Source organism: Rhinopithecus bieti, unplaced genomic scaffold (assembly GCF_001698545.2).
Source record: "Rhinopithecus bieti isolate Rb0 unplaced genomic scaffold, ASM169854v2 scaffold_566, whole genome shotgun sequence".
Lineage (NCBI taxonomy): Eukaryota > Metazoa > Chordata > Mammalia > Primates > Cercopithecidae > Rhinopithecus > Rhinopithecus bieti.
The window spans coordinates 4,016,759-4,034,477 of record NW_016803334.1 but is presented as its reverse complement, the minus strand read 5'-3'; positions in this window follow the sequence as shown (position 1 = coordinate 4,034,477).

The window sequence follows — 17,719 nt, the reverse complement described above, 5'->3', positions numbered from 1 at the left end:
TTTGCTGTTCTCATGATAGTGAGTTCTCACGAGATATGGTTATTTAAGTGTATATCACTTCCCCCTTCACTTTATTCCTCCTGCTCCAACCATGTAAGACATAACTCCTTCCTCTTTGCCTTTCGCCATGATTATAAATTCCCGGAGGCCTCCCCAACCATGATTCCTATACACCCTGTAGAACTAATAGCCAATTAAACCTCTTTTCTTCATAAAATTCAGTCTCAGGTAGTTATTTATAGTAATATGAGAACGGACTAATACAGAAAATTGGCTCTGAGAGTGAGACATTGCCTATCTTTATATCTTTATAAGATATCTGAAAATTTGGAAGCAACTATGGAATTGGGTAACATACAGAGGTTGGTACAGTTTAGAGGTCTCAGAAGAAGACAGGAAGATGAGGAAACGTTCAAAACTTCCTAGAGATGTTTTAAATTGTTGTGACCAAAATACTGATAGTGACATGGTCAGTGAAATCCAGGCTGAAGGTGTTCTCAGACGAAGATGAGAAACTGATTGGGAACTGGATTATAGGTCACTCTTGCTATGCTTTAGCAAAGAGACTATCAGCATTGTGGCTGTGCTCCAGATATCTTTGGAACTTTGAAATCAAGAATGATGATTTAGGGTCGCTGGTAGAAGAAATTTCCAAGTACAACATGTTCAAGAAGTAGCCCGGCTGTTTCTAATAGCATATGATCATATGCATAAGCAAAGAGATTATCTGAAACTGGAACTTATATTTAACAAGGAAGCAGAGGATAAAAGTTCAGAAAATTTGTAGCCTGACCATGTGGTAGGAAAGAAAAACCAACTTTTCTGTGGAGGAATTCAAGCTGGCTGCAGAAATTTGCACAAGTAAAGAGGAGCTGAATGTTAATAACCAAGACAATGGGGAAAATGCCTTGAAGACATTTCAGAGAGCTTCACTTGTACCCCATAAGTGTGTGCAAATAGAAAAATGAAACAAACTATCATTATTTTAGACTTAACATCACACCACTTGTTTTATCCACCTTATACAGTTTAGTAGTACAATCGTCATAAGAGTAAGTTGAATTATCTGTCTTCCTCTATAAATTTTAGACTTCTTAAGGACAAGGACCATATAATTCATCTTGTGCAATGTTGGGTCCCCAGTACACAACACAGCACTTAGAACCAACTAGGTTTTCAGTAACTATTTGATAAACTGAGTTAAAAAGAGAAATGAGAGCAGACATTACAGAAGTGTCATAGTTTACACTTCTAGTGCAGCTCTTATAAGCCTGTACCATTAATGTTGATAGATATCAATTCCTGGCTTCTAAACTTCAGGCTATTGTTCTCTCTGATTTTAAATAAAAGCTAGGCATTTCCTTAAACATTATTTGTGGAAACTCATTTTAAATCCTGTAACATTTGAATTTGGTCTAGTTATTATTTAGAATTTTTTTTAGTTAACCTATCACTGCTAATATTATGCGTTTTTATGTGATATGTAAATAAAGGATCTTATTTAAACATTTTCTTAAATATTAGGTTAGTGCTAAACTAATAGTTGTTTTTGCAATATGTTTAGTGACAAAACACAATAATTTTGCACGAATGTAATATAAAGATACTTTAATTGATTAATGGATATCACAATGTTTCTAAATAATTTTTCTTTGGGCACATAATAAAAAATGTCTAATCACATTCTCAAACAATAATTGGAAGTTATTGGTTTTCACTGAATAACTGAAATTGTATTATTTTGTCATTTTATAAATTTTACCTTCTTGATTTGAAACTCATTTAAATTTTTATTTTATGTCATTAAATTGTAAACATATCTTAGCCTTTTGATTGTTTGCAAATTTGTTCTGCTTTCTTCATTTTACTATAATTACCTTGCTATATGTATAGTTGTTACTATATGATTTGCAACTGGCATTCAAGTTTAAGGAATAAAAGAAAAAAATATTTTGGTTGTAATGCTCTGTGTGTGTGTGTGTGTCTGTGTGTGTATAACAGAGAGAGAGAGAGAGAGAGAAATGTATCAGTCTAGAACATCATTTCTTGAACAGCCTCTCTTTTTCTGGTCAATTTTATTCTTCTCTCTTTCTAATAATTGTTTTAATCTTGATCAATTAAATTATTTTTATTGTCTTTTAGAAACAATTTAATGTTTCCCAAGAATGTTTCTAAAGTATGATCATTGTTCTTTGATATAGTTGGATAAAATCTCAGCTCAACATTTTTCATAGCCGATGTTTTGTGACCTTTCATTCTTGTGTGTCTGTCATAATTGATAAAATAATGCATACCATCTTTTCCTGGAAGCACTCATTTTATCAAACCTAATTAGTGCATTCTCTGTGGTACTTCAGATCCAGAAGAGAGCTCAATGTGTAAGTACCCCATTGCACATTCTTATCTCTGTGATAGAGTGCTCTTTATGTGACTTCATGCATTCCTGAAGTTTGTGTCTCTAGGTGCAATCCCAAAACAAATTCGAACATAGGGGAAAGGGAATAGTCATTTATTCAATGAACCAATAGTTCTTGAGCACGTACCCTTTGCCTAGCAATATTGTAAACTCTAGAGATAGATCAGTGAAAGAAACAGACAAAAACCAGGACTTCATGGAGCTTTTGCTGTATGCCATGATGTCCAATAGAACTTTCTGTGACGATGAAAATACTCTACATATGCACATACTGTAACTAGCCACTATGTGGTTATTGAACACTTCACATATAATTAGTCTGACTAAAAAACAAACTTGTAATTTTATTTAATTTTATGAAATTTACCTTTGAATCACCACATGTGGCTAGTAGTTTCCGTGTGGCACAGCATGGTCCTATACTTTATGTATAGGCATTTTTAGGAGTGGAGTAGGGGAGAGGAAGTTGTATGCATATGATATAAGAGATTAAAATTGACAAGGAAGGAAGAGGTCAAAAGAGACCTCTACCTTCAGACTTTATAGTCCATTGAGAGACTTAGAGGCTACTTGAAGTGATTTTGAGAGCTATGAGATATATGAGTCCCTGAAATACATAATTAAGCACAAAGTGGTCTTTTTACTGACAGGCAATCATGTTGATGTCACAGTTAATGTCTGAACACCAGTAAATGTCTACATACAGAAGAATAATTACAAAAAGTCATTAATTAGGGCCTATTTACTGTTCCATTGTAAAAACTAACTGCCTGGAGTAAGACAGTCCCTCTTGATTCATAGGTTTATACAGGCAAGGCCAAATCTATAAAGGCTAATCTGTGTTTCTCAGGCAAAGTGCTTAAATTTTTGGTAACAGTTAACAGCCATATTTTGTGTTCTGGCCACCCGGGTCAGGCCTTACTGCTACAGTAAGCAGAGTACATTTGAATTTTGAGCACTAAACAGATGATCCACCAAAATACCACTTTTTTTGTGAAGGTACAACTCTTTTTTAAAAAAAGAACCTTCTATTTGTTATCCAATTGCTGCTTTTACTTTGGAAACTTCAGCAAATAAGTAACATGGAATTATTGTGAAAAACATAATACTCTCTTTTATTTAGTTTGCTATGTGTGTTCACTACACGATTCAACAATTTTATCCACCTTCATTCAATTTTAAATTTTCGTTTGGGTGGTTTGGTTGCCATAGAATCCAGGCTGCAGTGACTTACTGGGGCCTTCAGTGTTGGGGACACATCAAAGCAACTACATAATTCACCAGCAAAGTTGGATGCTTTCCCTGATCTAGTTGTAACTAATACACCCTTCCTCCAAGCTGCTAAAGCTTATTCTTTATTCCTCTTTTTAGGACTTAAAACAGTTTTCCTCTTGAATAAGGCCCTTTTTGTTTGTGTGTGTGTTTGTTTGTTTGTGACGGAATCTCACTCTGTCGCCCAGACTGGAGTACAATGGCGTGATCTCGGCTCACTGCAACCTCTGCCTCCTGGGTTCAAGTGATTCTCCTGCCTCAGCCTCCCGAGTAGCTGAGATTACAGGCATCTGCCACCACGACTGGATAACTTTTGTATTTTTAGTAGAGACAGGGTTTCACCATGTTGGTCAGGCTGGTCTTGCACTCTTGACTTCAGGTGATCCACCCGCCTTGGCCTCCCAAAGTGCTGAGATTACAAGTGTGAGCCACAGCGCCCAGCTGAATAATGGCATTTTTAATGTTTATTTGTTCCATTGAACAATTTTAGAATTGAGACAGGTATTACTGAACTTCAAATCTGTCCCAGTCCAGGAATTCAATACAAGCTTATTGAATAAATGTGGGAATAAAATATTCAAATTTGAATAAAAGATTCAAATAAAAATTTGAATCTCCTACATTTTGTATTTTATAACAAAATGGAAGCTTAAATAACAATTTTACATACTTTCATTCTCATGGACATATTATAATGACCATCAGTAGAAATATAAAGGGCCCTAATTTCACAATTAAAAATGTCTTTCCCCTAATAGCAGCAAGAAATATTATTCAGTATTTTAGTCCTAAATGTTTAATGTTTGTCAGCAATTTGTAATAGTGGGAGTGGAGATGGACATAAAATCCTTTGGTGGAGGGGAGACTTTAATCCACTTTTGAGAATAATTAACTAAACCATTATCTATCACTTCAGTGTGTTGTGGTAATAAAAATGGAGGACATTGTCAATCTTTCTATCTATCTATCTATCTATCTATCTATCTATCTATCTATCTATCCACACACATACACACACATACATTTTTCTGATTGTTCTTGCTATACTGTACGGTTGTTTTTTTGTTTGTTTTGGTTTTGGTTTTGGTTTTTATGGAGTCTCACTCTGTTGCCCAGGCTGAAGTGCAGTGGTGCAATCTCAGCTCCCTGCAATCTCTGCCTCCTGGGTTCAAGCCATTCTTATGCCTCAGCCTGCTGAGTAGCTGGGACTACAGGTCCACACCACCACACCTGGCTAGTTTTGTATTTTTAGTAGAAACAGGGTTTTGTCATGTTGGCCAGAGTGGTCTCGAACTCCTGACCTCAAGTGATCCACCCGCCTCAACCTCCCAAAGAGCTGGGATTACAGGCGTAAGCCACCATGCCCAGCCTGCTATGCTATACTGCTAAGAAAAAGGGAAATCTGAACGAATGTCAAAAGAGTTTTCTACATTTCCTAGACCACTTTTTAAAAGAATTCTTTTGAGTCCTCCAAGCAGTTGCTAAGAGTTGGATATATGAGAGATTTGCTCAGAGCTGCCTGAGGGGAGTAAGGCCTTTAGTGAAAGCTAAAGTAAATCCTGAATGTATGGCAACTAGCAATTGTTAGCTAAGTACAGAGAGGAACTTCACAGCAGCTCCTCTATGTAAAGGAGGTCTGAATGACACTTTCAACAGCCACTACAACCTTCAACCACCCTAACAAGAGGAAGGGTAGATCTGCCATCCCGAAATATTCCCACTTATAAAACATTAGTAACTACCATTCAACAATTCCATGTTAAATCCATTCTGGATTAAAGGAAACTTAAGGGACATAACTAAGGGCAATATCTATTCCTTGTTTAGATGCTGGTCTTAAAAATCAGTTTAAAATAAAAACAGCTAAAAAATATTCGCTAGACAATTTGTAACATCTGAATATAGGGTAAATATTCAATAAATTTAGGAAAATACTTTCAACTTTTAGATGAGTTAATATTGTGGTTAAACAGGAAATATTTATATTTATTGTAAATGCATGCTGTAATTTTTGAGGTCAAAATGCCGTGATAACATTACTCATAAATATATCAGCAAAAAATATAACAAATTAAGTCCAAATGTTAACCGTTGTTAAATAAAAGTTATCAGTACAGATTTAGTTATTAAATATTGTGTCTAATGCAGTATATGTTTGGATACTTCAAAATAAGGATTTTAAAGAAAAATGAAAGCAAAAATATTTCAACCCAAAGAAGAGGCATAACAAGTAATAACCATAATTTTTTCTTCAACTTTTAAGTTCTACAGTGCATGCGCAGGATGTACAGGTTTGTCACATAGGTAAATATGTGCCATGGTGTTTTGCTGCACAGATCAAACCATCATCCAGATATTAGGCCCAGCATCCATCAGCTGTTCTTTCTGGAGCTCTCCCACCCCCTCACCCCCCCACCACAGGCCCCAGACAGTGTTGTTCCCCCTAATGTGCCCACGTGTTTTCATCCTTCAGCTCCCACTTACAAGTAAGAACATGAGGTGTTTGGTTTTCTGTTCCTGTGTTAGTCTGAATAAAGCTAAATTTTACTGCTCTTGATTCTCAGCAAACTTCAAATAAAGAAATTTGGAACCTCTGGATGAAACCATTTTACATGTTCATTTTTATTCCCACAAGAGAATCTTTGTGAAATAGGCATTAATTACTGTTATGGAGTGGTCCACAGAATAACAGTTCCTGTGTTTCCAGATTTACATATTGTAGAAGTTATAATCAGTGGTTGGCTTTTTAATATTAACATTTTCCTGCTTAACATAAACACTCAAAACATATGACTCAGGTAAACGATTTAGAAAGTTTTACAATAGATTAAATAATAAGAGAATTACTTTGACTGGTACATCTGACAAGAAAATAGCACTAATTTAAAAAGATGCTATTTTAATCAAAAGTTAGTATTGCGATTACAAAGAGTGGTTTGATACAAATAGGTTTACAATTGTATCGTATTAAAACATCATCTTTTCATCCACATTAATGCTTTCAGTAAAACATCTGAATTTACAAGCACTGTTTGAGATCATTGAAAAGTGATGATCATATACAGGAAAATATACAAAGTTGTCTGAGATTCTACAGGGAAATTAATGTGGCCAATAACAAAACAGTTTTATTCCTCACGTGCTTTTTTTACAGAAGTAGTTTGTGTACCACGAGGAAAGGGATTTTGTTCAGGCACCCTGCTCAGAGTGATGAAGCTAAATTATCAGTCCCACATCTAATAACTAACTTGAATTTTCTCTTCCAGGTAGCAGAATAGATTTTCAATAGTAGCCATGATTCAAGCTTTGCAGAAATCCTAAATAACGTTTGAATTGATAAAGATGTAACTATTTATTGATAATATGAAATATCTATTTTATGTTATCTTGGTTATTATTCTTTGCTATGCTCAACTCAACTCTGCTTTTATGAATTAGATCCATATCCTTTATGTAGTGCAACCTGGTAATCAAATACTCGCTAGTACTTCAGCACCTACCGAACACTATTTTTCCTCTCCGCTGGCAGAAACAAGTATGAGTGCAATATATTTACTCATTTGTTCATTCTCTCGGTCATTCATACATTCTTTCAACATTTAAATATTATACTATATTCCAATAATCTGAAAATAATCAAGGTACCCTTTCTTATGGAATTACATAAGGAGAAGACAAACTATTGATTTTTAATACAAACAATAAGCACTATCATAGAGGCAGGCTGAGGCCCTCACCTGTTGCATTTCCCCAATTATAGGATCACCTCTGCCTGCCAAGAAATTCAATACTTTTAGATCCAAGCTTCCCAGCACCTATGCCATTTGTTATTACTTTTTCCGGGTCACTGCATCAAAACCATGTTCAAGGTTGATAGATCCATTATACAAAAGTAGAAATCAAAATGCTCATGTCGATTTTTATTCCTTTTAATTCTGGTTTCCCCGATTTTGTACAAGGTCTCTCCTGCTCACTTTCTATTCCTCCTGAAAGCACAGCAGTAATAACAAATTTTCATGTACCTTAACTGACTGTATAATGTTCTGTGCGTGGAAGATAGGTTCTAGCCCATCTTCTCTTTGTCGTTTCCTCTCTTCCCTCACACTCATTTCTAACCAGAGCAGTCTTCTCTTTCCAGAGAATATTTGTTTTATATGTGTCCATATTCAAGGAAACTAGAAACTTTGTACAATACACTAATGTCTACTGCAACTTTGAACAAAGAACTCATGAAAAGCAAGGAGACTAAAGCTCCTTCATAATAATATAAGAGTGGAGTGACAGATGTTTGGGTCATTAACCATTCCCCAGCACTGTACATAGAATTACGGTAAGAGAAAGGACAGACAACTTTTAACACTTTTTGATAAATTCAGGTAAGCCTCTCCCTAGAATCTAAGGAGAAGTGCATCAAGTTGTACAGAAAAGGACACTTCTAGAAAATAAAATGACTTTTTTGTTAGAAAGACAAAAAGTGCTCCTTATCAAGAATGGCACATAATTTATTATTGTTGAAATATAACTTTTGTTGGAGAGTTTTAGGAAATTAATCCAGACAAGTGGCAAGTACCAGCTAATGAAGGACATTGTACCAAGCAAATAAATTTCGATTTTAGGTTATGTATGAGGATATGCCATAAATAATTTTAAGCAGAAAACTAACATGATTCAAATTGGAATTTAGAAAGATCATCTTTACTCAATAGTAAAGGATGAATAGTTAGTTCACAGTCTATGAAGATAAAAGTACCTAGCACTGAGATTCATAAAATCTGGCAACATATGATTTATTTTATTTTTGTTCTCACAATGTCTCTATTAGATAGAAATATACAGACATGAGTTATGCATGTCCCAATAGAAAAGAACCGCCACAACAAAACCAGTGAGATGGTGGTAGATGATTTTTTAAACGTGTTTGTTTCACAGTAATTTTCCAGCAAACCTAACATGCTGACTTTAGGCTTTATCCATAGCACATATCCAGGCAAATATCTGTGTCCCTTTCCTGTCAGATATCTCACCTGCAATCTGACAGCACAGATTGAGGATCCCAACTGAGGATCAATGATATTCGCTCTACCTATTCTAAAATATTTCAATTCTTAATACATCCTTGAAATTTTGTTTAATAAATATAATAAAGTATAATTTGTAGGTAAGGCACATTTTATCTTTATTTTTGCTTTTGAATATCTACTTTACTTATCTATTTAGTTGTTTTCATGGCTGGCCTAACTCCACAACATATGGGAAAAACTCAACATCAAGAAATGTATAAAATTAACTATGAATTTAAAGTCAAACTGGGCATTGAGATATGTCAGTGCAGTAAGATGAGAGGAATCATAATATGCAAATGCATACGACCAAAAAGCCAACACACCTGCTAGAATAGATCCACACTTTGGGTCTTAGCTCCTGTTGACCAAACAGAAAGAAAAATACTTCCAGTTACAAAAATGTTCATTGTCAATGGACCATACTCCAGCTTCTCAGGGAAGCAAAGCTTTTCTTACTACACAGCTCTAAAGTTAACTTCTCTTATATTGGTAGAATTAGACATTGCTTAAGACATTTGTTGGCTTTTGATAAATCACTATGATTTTATTTTCAGTATAAAACATTAAATAACGATATTCCTGGCAAATTAATTCTTCTGAGAGAAGCTAAATTACACGTTAAAAGGCAAATGTTTAGTTTACAGTAGTTAAAGAACTCTTTATTTTGCAAGGCAAGGTAGAGATTATGAAATTAGTATCACTTGGATCACCAGTATTTATATATTATATTTTACCCTAGTAACATACAATCAATGAAGATTTATTGACCAATAACAACCTTTCTAATGTTATATTATAAAAATACTATTTTCAGATATATTTAATAAATTATTGCACAAATAAAACTGAGCATGATAATTTTATTAAGGCTTTTGTTGCTATCAATAAGAGACATCACAAATGACCACAAAACATCATAAAAGAAAATTGGTTCAAATAGGTGCAAACGAGAGTATAAGTTTTATATATTTTCTCCATGCAAACAATCCCTTTTTAATCTTGCATTATAGTAATATTGCTAAGATAAAAATAAACAATCCTCTTTAGGAATCGCAAACAAAACAATAAGCAATGTAAAAAAAAGGAAGTAATAAATGCTAGAGACCTCTAGATAAAGAAAAATCAGTGAGAAGCCACTTGTGTGAAGATACTGAAAGTAGGTATTAATTTATTGAAGTGTTAAATAAATTTAAAAGAGGTTTAAAGACAATAACAAGTAAAAAATATAGATGGTAGATAGTTCTATAGCTATCACTAAACGAAAGGAGGAAACAATGAGAGAGAGATAGAAAGGAAAAAAGGAAGAAATGAAGGAGAGAGAGAGAAAGAAGAAAGAAAGGAAGGAAGCAAGGAAGGAAGGGAGGGAGGGAGGGAGGGAGGGAGGAAGGAAGGAGGGAAAGAGGGAGGGAGGGAGGAGGAAAAAAGGAAAGGGGAAGAGAGGGAGGGAGGAAGGAGGAAGGGAAAGAGGGAGGAAGGAAAGGAAGGGAGAAAGGAAGGAGAAGGAAAGAAAGAAAGAAAGTGGCAAGGAAGGAAAGGGAAATAAGAATACAGAGCACAGAGAGAAAATGAAAGGATCTATTAACATGCATTATTCTTTTGAGTATGTTGACTGGAGAGAAGAAAAAGGGCAAGCATATATGAAAAACTAAAATTGTGTATAATCCTTTAGTGTTTGTGATATGATCTCATTCATATAAAATTATAAGCATGTGGGTATGCATAGAGAAAATAGGAAAGTGTATGCAGTTAAATACTGATGTTTTAAATCAGCATTGAAAAAACAGAAGCACATCCAAGACTAGCATCATAGCATTGGGGTTGGCGAAGACAGGGCAATAACATTGGCCTTTTCCTTATATAGTTTAAATCGTTTTACGTCTTTCCTGTGTGTTACTTTTGCAACATAAAAGCTTTAAATAAACAATAATTTAATAAGCCATACCATTGAGATATCTTGACCATAAAGGTCACTTCTTATAAAACACTTTGACAGAACCACACAAATTTAGTGAAGAATTGTCCATGACTAAAAAATTAATAATAGTTTCAGGAAGAAAATTAGTAATTATTTATAAGAACTTAACACTACATAAAAAATATCATATTAATTTCTATATCAGAACAACCATCAGACTGAATAATAAGATTTAATCACACAAAGAAGAGGGCCTTTTAAATACTGCCTCGTAGTTAGAAAATCATCACTTAACCAGAAGTACGATTTCAAAATATACAAAAAATAAATGAATTAAGAATCTCTGGTAAAAAGTATGTATGTATGTATGTATGTATGTTGTATATACACACACACACAGCTTTTGTCATACACATACGTGGCAAAATATATAATGTTGTTGATACAATAAACTCATAAACAAATTTCCCATCTCTAAATGAACAATATAAAATATCAGGAAAACACTCAAGCTGGTGGATCTCACTCTGATATATGCCATTGTAGAAGAATGTAGATATTTCAAACTTGTGTATATGGTCCCTAACAATAAATAATCAGTATTTCAGAGTAAAAGAATGTGTCTGAGACTTTCTGTAGATTCTTCTTAATGGTCTTGTGTCAGTTGTTGAGAAACTCATAAGTTCCACATTTTGCAGGTTTGTGTGTATGTGTGTGCATATACAAGAAAGAGTATAGGGAGACATGTTTTGAATTTGCCATAGGAGCTAAATTTTTCTCTGTACATAACCTTTCAAAACATAAATTACTAGAGATGCATCTGATCGAACACCCAAGGCAGCTAACAAGCACATCTGCCCTTCTGTCCAAAAACTCTTTGCGGGGTTGACTCATGTTGATGCTGCTTCTTGCCTGGAGCATGGTATTTAAGGTTAGTGGCAATAGTGCTGGTCATCTGAATTGACAAAAAAAAAGAAGGTAGTGCAGTGGAAATGCCAGTGATCTAAAACCAAAAGACATGGTACTGTCAGTAATTCCCTCCTTGTCTTTGGCTCAGCTGATTAACCTCCCTGGACCTCACTTTCTTTGCTGTACAGCAAGAGTTTTGTGATTTAGCAATATTTTACTGACTGAGTTTTAATTGAAAGAAAAACTGGGTCTCTCAAGATGTTACTGGCAGTACCATGGCAAATCAACTTAGAAATTGTTGCTAATCTGATGAGCATGACGGTTGTAAATCTATGGGGTCTTGCCTTCGATAAATCAGTTTAAATGGTTCAATTCCAAATATCTAAAACATTCAGATAATTTTTTAAAATTTTTGCTCATAGTTTTGAGATTTTACAGAATTCAATTTGGGAAATACGGTGTTAAATGTTCTCTCCAAGCATAAAATCTTAGTCATTTCTCAAAACAGACATATCAATGCTCAACAGATATATGAAAAAGTACTTAACATCACTAATCATCTTGGAAGTACAAATTAAAGCTGCAAAAAGATCTAACTCCACACTTACTACAACAGCCATTATCAAAAGTCAAAAGATAACAGTTGGTGAATATATGGAGAGAAGAGAACACTTGTACACTGATGATAGGAATGTCAACTTGTGCAGCCAATTTGGGAAACAGTGTGGAAGTTCATCAAAACATTAAAATGGAATCATTATAGGACCCAGCAATCTCACTTCTGGGTCTATATCCAAAGGAAATGACATCATTATGTCAAAGAGATTGCACTCCCATGTTATTTGCAGCATTATTCACAGTAGCCAAGATATGGAACCAACCTAAGTGCCTATCAACAAAAGGATGGTTAAAGAAAATATTGTATATATGCAACAGAATAGCATTTAGCTTTATCAATGAAGGGAATTCAACCATTTATGACACCATGGATGAATCTAAAAATCACTGGTAAGTGAAATAAGCCAGATACAGAGAGACAAATAAATGCATGATCTCATTTACATGTGGAATCTAAAATGTCAAGTTCACAGAAGCAGAGGGTAGAATAGTGGTTGCCAGAGTCTAGGAAACACTGGGAGATTGAGAGAAGTTGGTCAAAGTGTGCAAAGTTTTAGTTAGGATGAATAAATTCTGCAGGTCTATCATACAGCATAGTAACTATAGTTAATAATAACGTATTTTATACTTGGAAATTGCTAAGAGAATAGATGTTAAACATTTTGACTGCAAAAAAAAAGTTATGTGAGAGGATGCATATGTTGATTAGCTTGATTTAAACATTTCACAATGTATATTTATATCAAAATATCATGTTGTGTAAGTTATACAATCTTTATCAATTATACCCTTATAAAATAAAAAATTAAAATAATATTTGCCTAGAATAATAATGATCACAAAACATAATAAAATACATAAAATTTAAAAATCATATTAATTTCTATACCAGAACAACTATCAGACTGAATAAATATGATTTAATCACACAAAGAAGAGGGCCTTTTTAATATTGCCTTGTAGTTAGAAAATCATCACTTAACCAAAAGCATGATTTCAAAATATGCAAAAAACAAATGAATCGAGAACTATTGGTAAAAAGGTACGTATGTATGTATGTACACACACATACAGCTTTTGTCATACACATACGTGGCAATATATGTAATCTTGTTGACACAACAAAATATATAAAAATGTTGGAAAACTGAGCAAAACTAAAAACAAAATTATAGTTTAAACGTTTTGAATATTTGGAATTAAATAATTTTAACTGGTTCACCTAAATAGATTATGCAAACTAAGTAGAATACTTATATCACTATTATTTTTCATCCCAAACTTGACACAGTATTTCATATCTAACCATACTCTGGCATGACACAGACTAAACAAGATGACACCCTCTCATTCATAAAACAAAAAAGAAAAAGAGGAGTTTTCTGCCTGAAACTTTTCAAAATGCCTGTTTATTATCTATTTGACTCTATTGCTGACAATTATTAGAACTATAGTTGATATTTCTCACCCATTCAATTGAAAATCATAAAAAGATTGCTTCCTATAAATTGTTCCAATGCAGTGTTCACAGGTACTGAATATTTAAGAGTCCAAAATTAATTATTTTCCTGCCCTCTTGAAATACGCCTGAACCCAGAAGATACTGCTATAAAAAGAACTTACTTAATTTATACCAACTTTAAAATAACCTGGCTGTGGCAAAGCATGACCAGACAGCTGCCTGCAGTCACAGTCTTACGTTTAATGAACTATTTTGCTTATATAATGAGTATCTCTCAGCTTCCCTGGACCTGTCCTTTCTTGAACAGTTTCCAAAGCTTTGAGAGTTTAAGCAAAGAAATAGTATGAAGTAGAAAAAATAAATGGTTCCTGATAATTGCTACCTTGGGCACTAAACAGAGGGAATGGTAGACATCAGTGAGCTGACTCTGCCTCTGCAGAACATATGCTCACCCAGAGTCAGAGGCAGCAGGTAGCACCTCTTCAGTGTACACGTTTTTCTTCTGTTTTCTGCTCTGTCAATTTTTTATTTAAATGCAGAGATCTGACTGGAACATCCAAGAATTGCTTTTCATGGAGTGGATATCCAATTATTATGACAATAGTCAACAAAGAAAAATTAATTTCATGTGGAAAGTGACAAAGCTCAGACAAAATATGATCTTGAATACAGATGCATTCATACTGGGAAAAGAAACTGCTCTTTCTTCTCAGTCACTCATAAGTTAGCTGAGTTACATAGGGAATGGGATTGCTTGTAAATTTATTTTAAATTTTCAACATTTTAAAAACAGATGAGTACATTATTGTCCACACCAAACCTGAACTTTTTCATCAAAATGTAATAATAAAAGATGGTATTACAATTCCTTGGCCACACTGGATATTCCTCATGTCATTTCAAGGCTTTTTAGTTAGGGAACAGAAAACATTTCATTGTGAGGAAAATGCAAACATAACTTCCAGAAAACAAAGAAAGTTGATGCAAATGTAGACAGGCAGTGTTGGGGGAGGAAGGGAACTGATCATATAAAGAACCGTTAGCAATGTCCAGAGGCTTGTTTTTTATTCTAATGCCATTAAGCCCACTGTAGGTTTCATAAACAAAAGGCTATCGGGGGAGAAACCACTTAATCTGCTGTCTGGAAAACAGCCATCGGGGCAGAGCGGGGTGACGGTGTCTTGCGCTGGCACAGAAGCACCAGAAATGACAGAAGTGAAGACATTTAGAACACATGTTGAATGGTGCTAAAAGATCTGCTCTTGGATCGGATGTTGAGGAGTGGAGTCAGTTCTTTTAATCAGTTATGATTCCTTAGACCATTTCCTGTTAGATTCCATGATAGTATGGTGATCAGGGGAAATTCTTAAGCTAACAGATGCGAGATAATTATAATCTTAGTTCCTTCTCCTAGTGAATTGTGAAGGTGCCCTACACCTGTTTACTCCTTTGTAAAATGGCCTCCACTTTCCCCTTCCTACTTGAGAATGAGATGAATGTTACACAGCTCAATGTGTTACTGCTCATTGTTTGCATGCAACCCCTTTCTCTGTCTTAATTGCATTTCACCATACTTGTTCCTATTGAATGTCAGTTTCATTTGTTTTTCATAACTCTTTCAATTTATCAAAGTCAACTGACTCCAATCCTCTCCTCCCAAGGTGTTGACCTTCTCTTTCTTTCCCTTTTTGTTTTCCTCCTGTGTACTTCTAATGAGGCACATTTTCTACTCTGTCATTTAGATTTGGGATTCTTCTTTCAGTATCTGCCTCCATTATTTACTGGCTTTTTCCATGGCCCTTTGACAACAATGCTTGCAAAATGCCTCCCTTCCTCTTGGTGCTGTCTTTGAAATGGTTTTAACTTTTAAGGCAAAAGATAGAGTTATGCTTTCCAATGCTACGTTATAGTCAATCTTCTCCACAATACACTATATCTAAAGCACTGGATTCAAGATAGAATTGATGGAATGCAATTGGAGAAACTTGAGAATTCGTAATGTATATTCTGATCATTTGAACACATATCTCACATTGTGATAAATCTTTCAGATACTGAAAGTAAATTTGCAAGTATATAATTCCAGGTTCTACAGGTAACAAACATAGATGGGATAGCTCAAAAATCACATATATAATATACATCAAAATCATATATATGTATACGTTACATATATATTTAAGACATCTTTTATATATATCATTTTTATCACTTCTGATACTGGTTTGACTATTCTCTCTCTGTGTTTGCTTTTACATAATGCCCATTTTAAATAGAAGCAGAAGTGAAAGGAAAAAACCCAGTATTAAAATGTCTATTTTTTACAATGCTTTAAGTAAATTTATTCTCTTTTTTCACCTTATAGATACACATATATATGTATAGCCTATATTAGGAATATAAGTTAATGTATATTAACACTGTATAATGTACGTATAAACCCTTCGCTTGGGTTTAATACATGACCTTTAAATACTAAGAAGTTTAATCTTGCAAACTCCCATCTGCAGAGAAACAAATGTCTAATTAAGTGGGGAAAATAATTAAAATAAGACTGACCTTTGCCTATGATTGCATATTGTATGTTTTTAATTAGAAAAAAATTAATATAAACTTATGAATACAGATAACTATTTAAAAAATCAGTGTGTTCACCTTAATATGATTTACTTTTCTGAATCAATGACTACTTTTTCTTTATTAATGCTAATACATCTAACTGTAAAAGTATGACATTTTACAGCAGTAAGCAATTTTTTTATCTTGTTGTAGAATTAAATATGAAAGATTTAGCCTGAATGCTAAAAGAAATCTATTAAATGATCTAAAATTACACTCACAGCATGGAGCAACAGTACAGAATCCAGTTTTCCTAATGCCTCTTATGCATATGATATGAAAGTTTATTTCCAACATTTTAAAATAGTTTTTAGCTAATCCATGTCCTAAATGATACATATATAAAGTAGTTTACACACTTGTGTGCTGGTCCTTAAGGAACATTCTTTAAAATAGGAAATATAAATTCTTCCAATGTTAGACTCAACTTTATTTCCTTAGGCAAATAAAATCACCAAAGTATATTTACCGTGACTAAAAATAGCCATTCTTTATCGGATAAGTATCTTTAACATGACTAAAACAGTGATTCTTTACATTTTCAACGTTGTGTCAATCAGTTTATTTTCTTTTTCTTGTATTTCTATCTTACAGAAATAGAAACTTTAAAATTTATCACTGGAATAAAATAGTGTAGCGATAGTACCTATAACATGACTACAATAAGCCATAAAAGATAATACAGTTTTAAAACTCTGGAAATGAAAAATTTTAATTATTTTATTAAATCTAAGATAACAATCAATCACTAATTTGGGAATATGTTCAAAAGAACAGCATGCCAATTACTCCGTCCCCAGGTCAGAGGTACTTTGGGGCGAATTTTGTGGTTGGAATTTTCTTACATACACAATAATAAGTGTCTCAATTTTGTGACAGGTTTTATAAATTATTTTAGCTATATGAAATCATGCCTGTCATTCTCAAAATACCAACAATGAAACATGTATTTTAATCAAGTGAAGATTTCATCATTAAAAGCCTTGAAATAAATACTTGAGAAATGTGTTTTTAAAAGCAGTCATTCAGCAAGAAGTCAATTGGTCCTAGAAAGTGTAATGGATGTCTTTTGAAAAATCATTTATTTATAAAGGGAATGTCATTAAAAGTTGAAAGTAGTGATCATATAAAAGAAACAATTATGGGAGAAAATTATTTTGGGTTACATAATTACATGTGTCCGTGTAGCCTCTCATCATTTGAGTCACTTATTTGAAAGTAGAACTTTGATATTAAAGAAAAAGTGTTTTAAAAGTTTTCATACTATATAGTTCAAACTCTGACCATTTTTAAAAATAATAGTGCTGACAGTTGTATTCCCTTCAATATTGTTTTATATGCTAATAAAACTATCTGCATAGTTTTAGGAAAATATCAGGAAAAACAGGAATGCCAAACAGTTGATGTTGATGTAACGTTTTGCATCTGCACTATCCTATATGGTA